Source organism: Hippoglossus stenolepis, chromosome 5, assembly GCF_022539355.2.
Source record: "Hippoglossus stenolepis isolate QCI-W04-F060 chromosome 5, HSTE1.2, whole genome shotgun sequence".
Classification (NCBI taxonomy): Eukaryota; Metazoa; Chordata; class Actinopteri; order Pleuronectiformes; family Pleuronectidae; genus Hippoglossus; species Hippoglossus stenolepis.
Window position 1 is genome coordinate 24,504,510 of NC_061487.1, and position 6,000 is coordinate 24,510,509.

At 41.0% G+C, this 6,000-nt stretch overlaps 1 long non-coding RNA gene across 1 annotated transcript; it reads left to right on the forward strand.

Annotated features, from left to right (window-relative positions):
- Window positions 1–1,809: 1,809 nt before the first annotated feature.
- Window positions 1,810–3,782, forward strand: LOC118109962. The gene is made up of 3 exons (XR_004696877.2): window positions 1,810–2,031; window positions 2,279–2,458; window positions 3,286–3,782. It is a non-coding gene; the product is annotated as an uncharacterized LOC118109962 (long non-coding RNA).
- The last annotated feature ends 2,218 nt before the right edge of the window (window positions 3,783–6,000 follow it).

The window sequence follows — 6,000 nt, forward strand, 5'->3', positions numbered from 1 at the left end:
TGAAGCTGCTGATAGACAACAAGACTCCTGCTTCAGCATCTAATACAGGTTTCTAATCTGAATCTGCACTGGACTGCACTTCTGCCTCTTCTAGATCATTTTGTCTGTTTGTCTATAACTCCCACGTCTCTCTCTTCTGTTTTAATTCTTCCTGCGCTTCATGTCTGCAGCTTTGAAGCTTTGGTCATTGAAGCTGCTCTCTGTGCCTGTGTATTAATGTGAAAGGATAAAGGGGATGATTCATTGGCCCTAACTGACCAAACTGTATTTACATCACATCCACTTTTGCATTTTTTACTCTCACTTTTCTCATTCGAGGTTTAAGGGCAGAGTCACGCCTCGTTAAGCCCTATGAGGCAAATTGTGATTTGTGAATGGGGAGAGGAGAACCAGCTGAGGTAGAGGATGAGTCCTAATACTAAGAGTTTCTTTATCTTCCATTGTCCCTTTTATAATTTTTACTGTTTCAGTGGTGTTGATGAAAGACATAATACAACTTTAAAATAAAGCTTACAATAAGGTTGTATCATTCAGCTGTTTAAATAGATTTTATATAAAGATGGAGGACTTCCTCCCCACGCTCCCAAAAGTGAAGCCAAAGCATCTCAATCACCACCTGCTGGCTGGCTGCTGTATAGGTCATCAATCCTGTCTCCTCCGTATTGGTGGATGGGACATGGACAAAATTAGGAAGTTTATGTTAAATAAAGAGCTGAGTTCCGTTTTGATTGGTTATTTGATGCTGTAAAATGGGTTGAAACATCATAAATGACAATTTAGACTGACTCATGATTGGTCAAGCAAGCGTATTGGCAGGATCCATATCCCCCTGATCACAAAATGCACAAGATGGTGGATATTTTGGCTTCATTTCTGTAAAGTGGGATGAAGTGGAGACTCGTCGTCCATCTTTATCTACGGTCGTTAGTTTCAATATTATAATTCACTTGATTTATATACAGTAATCTACTGTTATTGTGATGCTCTGTGTTTCCAGCCCCTCCTTCCCAGCTGCCAGTGATGTATTGACCATCACACTCTGTGTTCCAGCACATCTGTGAGCAGCTGGACCGTCAAAAAATCCATAAAGTTTTTGCGGGCGCCCTCTATGCACCTGTGATTCTGGACTGGGCTCACCGACCCGACCCGAACTCCCATTTGTTTTCCTTCTTGCCGCCACATCCATCTCTTCTTCTCCCATCCTCTCCACCCACCCTCTTTCTCCTCTTCTTCTCGTCCTCCCCACTTAAACACTTTCACTCTATTTAATCTTCCCCTCTCACTCTCTTTCTTCTCCTGCTCCTTTCACTGTGCTCACTTCATTCTGCAAATCTTCCTCTTCCTCTTCCCCACTCACTACACAATCTCTTTTACACCCTCTCCTGTGATTCTGCCTCTTCTTCATCCTTTCATCCCTCCTCCTCTACACCTCCGTCCCTCCCTCCATACTGCTGCATTATTCAGACTGAGTGCTATTTGGAAAGGCTTGTGTTGTCCCTGAGTACCTCTCCTCTCGTCACGCTCCACGGAGCATCACTCTGGAGTTTAACCCCTGCTTGGAAAACTATAGATATACATACACAAAAACACACAAACATGCATGAGCTCACACCGTTGCTCCTGCACACCCAGGTGAATGAGAAGTACTTGCTATGTCATGTCGCACATGCTCCCTTTGTCTTTCTCTTCCGTCCCCCAAATATCAGCCAGGGGTCCTCAGAGATCACTTAAGCAGCAGCTGCAGGCAGATGCCGGACCAGACTACACCAGAACAAGATGTCTTTTATTTATAACTACCAGCGGCACCGAGATGAAGCACTTCAGCTGCAGGCGCCACAGTTTTACAACACAGAGCAGGGACAAGGTTCTGCACCCATGAAAAAAACGGGGTTAAAAGAAGAAACATCCCTGCATATTTAATCACTTAAAAAAGACAGCGAGGACTGAAATGGAAATACAAAGAGTCACTGGACGGTCCTGCAACGTTAGTGATGTGTAAAAGTAACGGAGGAGGTGGAAAAGATGAGAGAGGTGAGATGTAAGAAGATTAAAAAACGAGCAACTGGGTGTGTTAAACATGTTTCACTGTTAAAAGCAGAATGTAAAGTGCAGAAAATGGTTTAAATGAACAATAGATGATGATGAAATTTAGATGAGGATCATATACAAACTCCCAGCTGATGTGGGACGGACGGATTATCATCTGTGCTGCTTCTTCCTACGTTTACAGTTTGAAGTGAAATTCTCCAGTGGTTTGACAGTTGTCTCCTTCATTCAGTTTCCTCCTCTTCCAGCAAACGTGGCCTCTGTGACGTCTCGACTCTCCGTCTCTTCTGACAGCGAAGATTTTCTTCAAATCTTTCATCTCTGCCCAACAGCTGTGCAGACGATCTAACGGGAGCACGAACGAAAGACGTGAGCTGTGACTGTTCCTGGAAAAGAAATGGCCGGGTTTAGTGTGAGTGGAAGCGGCGATGATGTGACTGGGGCATCAGGGTTGAAACACTTCTGCATTTTTCATGCAAAATATCTTTTTATAGTCGTGGCCATGTTTTTTTTTCCAAGCAGTGAAGTAGCGTTAAGACCAAGATACAGAATCAGTGATGTTTTACAAAACATCTTAAAGGGCACAACCCCCAAAAAAACTTATCGCTCATATCATAACAATGCATTTCACGGTGTGGAGTTTAAACAACACACGTTTTCCTCAACTTCAATGGGAAATAAATCTGGATGATGAACTGGAAGAGATTAAAAACAGTCAGTGCCTTTTAAAGGAACGTTGCAGTATGAATCACTGACAGCCACAGTCATTGTCAAACAGGAGCCACAGCACAGGTCAAATGTCAGTTTCATTTTGTTTGTAGCAGTGGGAGTATCTTTCATGTCCACAAACAATATTATACGACAGATCTAATCCTTGAGCTCATAGCAACTGATAAAAATAAATGAAAAATTCACGCACAAGCCCCATTTTTATAAACTATCACTTCACGCCAATAAAAGAGAGATAAAAAAAAAAGAGACTATTGTCATGAGAATTTATAGTAAAAAGCAACTTTTAATTTTAAACCCCAAGAAGCTTGTTTAGCAACTAAAACTATTATTTTCAAAAAGGTTATTTCTGTATGCAGGGATGATTTCAAAGGCTTCTCACGGAGCAGCAAAGTAGGCACAGGTCAGTGGAAAGTTCTCAGCACCTATGGAATAAATCTTTGTGTGGAAGACGTATCTCAAAAAACTGTTCATCTTATCGGCTTCACATTTTGCATGTTTATTGTTAAGGACCCACTGAAGTGCAGACGACCACTGCTTTGCCCGTGACCTCATCAACGTAGGGGACCTTGTTGATCATGGCAACGGCGTCATTCAAGACAACGACCACTGATTCTCCAGTTCAGGTTCTGCCTCCTGAGGTCGAGCTTCACTGAACTTTGAATGAACAGGTGAACAGCTCTTTGTGCAGCAGTGGTGGTGCAGCTCCAGCTTTCTGCAGATGGTCTTTATTTTTACAGTTTCAGAAAGAAAGCTGCAACCAGCATTACAACAGGAAACCGAACAGCCCATTCAAACAGACTGGAATGGACACTACACTAGTAAATTCAAGGGGCTGAGCATCAGTTTCATTTGACTGTGGTATACCCCAAGGATCTGTGTTTGGTACCCTGCTCTTCTTTACACGCATCTCTCTCCACATTTCCTGTCTTGTACTTGATCACAGCTGTAGTTGATCCCGAACTGTTCTTCTTTACATCACTTGACGTTATGTTTGTTTTTCTTAAAAATGTGTGGCTCATTAAAATCTTCTTGGAAAATGAAATGAATAATCTCTTGTTTTCAGTCTCGGTCGTATTCTCATAATTGTGGCTGTTCGAGATTGAAGAACGAGATTGAAAATCACACATTATTCTTACAAACAAACAGCATCTGTGCATCCAGATAAACTGTAGAGTTGCAGGATGTTGCAGTGACTCAAGGCTGTAATCAAGTCCTTGTATTAATTAAGAATGTAATCAAACTTCAAACCTCTTGAATAAATGTCTCTCTGACTCTATTCTGCTGATGACAGAGAGCTGATACAAGAAAATGGAGACAGCACCTGCCAAGGTTTGGGGGAAAGACAGCATGTTGTGTCACACAGTTATTATGGAAGTGTAGTTTTCTCCTGGACCACTGCTCCATCGTACACTGAGCTATTCCTGTCTGTCTAATTTCATTAAGATCATTCATGTCCTTCAGAGGAGCTGAGCTTTTCCATCTGAACAGTGTTCTGTGTTTGACTCGGTTTTTTACTCCAATTTAACCACATGCTCCCAGGTCTTTTTAACTTCCTTCTAATATTCAATCCTTAGTGTATAAATGTTCTGTTTCTCATACTCCCGGGTTTTCAAGTTTCATTTTATAAGCAGGGGAAATGCAGTTATGCTAAATAAACAGTGTCTGTAAACAGTGAGCTGCTTTTCCGTGAGAACATTTTTAACTGCTAACAGATTAAAGAGAAGTACATGAAAGATGGTTATTTAATGATTACGGTAAAAATTTGACATAAAACATAAGCCACCTCAGGGAATTATGGGCATCACAGCGGTGTCACAGTTCGAATCCTGGGGATAAACTGTAAAGATAACGGATGGATGGAAAACATATGCAGATTAGTAATGTTGTTATTGTTTTGTGTCGCCTCAAGGGTAAAAAATGAGCCATTACTTTCTCAACAAATGCAAATCATAGTATTTTTACAGCCCTTGTGCGTTACTCCTTTTGTTATAGAGAAAACATTACATACCTGTTATATAAAGCTAGTTATTTTACATCAATTTTGTGATAAATAAGACAATCAACTGTAAAAATAACAGCCATATACTGTATTTATGGTCATACTCTAACTGTTACTTTAGGTGTTTTGAACGTTACAGTTTTCTAGTTCAACAGTTAAAATCTGGCGACAAGGGTGTGCTGTATTTTTAGACCATGTCATTAAAATTAATATATTCTCTCTCTGTTTAACGTTGCCTGTTCCATTGTTGCTGTGGCTCCGTCACTATAAACAGAAACATACTGTCACTGCTATTTTTATATAATTTTATATTACACAGGCCTGTTTGTTTTTAAAATAAGGTCACACAGGGCATCAAGTAAACAGTAATTTTCAAACCCACGCACTCGGTAACCCCCCCACACAAATGCATTAATCACATAAAATTAACAATAACAGGATTTCACACACATCATTAACAGCTGCAGGGGAATTAAATATTGAATAATCAAAATCAACATCTCTGTATTTCTTATGTAACCCTGAACCAAAAAAAAAAAAAGAATAAAGGAGGGCAAAACACAATCCCCGCTCCAGGGTGGATAGATGTGTTGTTATTCAAAGACGTGTTTGTAACGGTCCCACAACTTTCCAAACCGTCCAGGTCTTATTCAGGAAGCAGGAGTGGGTGTGTTGTTTTGGAAAGGCCCACACAGTGCAGGGCCCTCACGTCAGCCGAGGCTCTGGTGCTTTGTTTGATCGTTTATCGATGTAATAACTGCTCTGCTCTGAAACAAACAGAAAACCCTTCAGAGGAGAGAAGAGTCTGATTTGTCTTCTTATATCTTTAAAATGAAAAGGCCACGTCGGTGCCTGAGGTGGAGACGAGGGGGAGCGGACCCTGATACCTGCGATGACTGGGAAGTAAACAGGAAATGAACCCGAGGGGGCGAATGTTTAAAGTTCCTCAACGTGAAAACACAGCTAATGGAATTTAACTTAAACAGACCAAGAGGGATCTCCCACCACAGTGACATCACGTCTGCCCACTCAAACCTGGTTTGTCCTTATACAACATCTGCAGAAGAGTTTGCCGTATATCAGAGCCTATAAACGGATATGGATATTTAGGGGGTGATGCTAAGATACACCGATATTTATATATACACACTCTTATACGTATATAAATTTGGCAATAATTTGACGATGATTCCAAAGATGTCGTTATCAAACCTTTAGGAGAA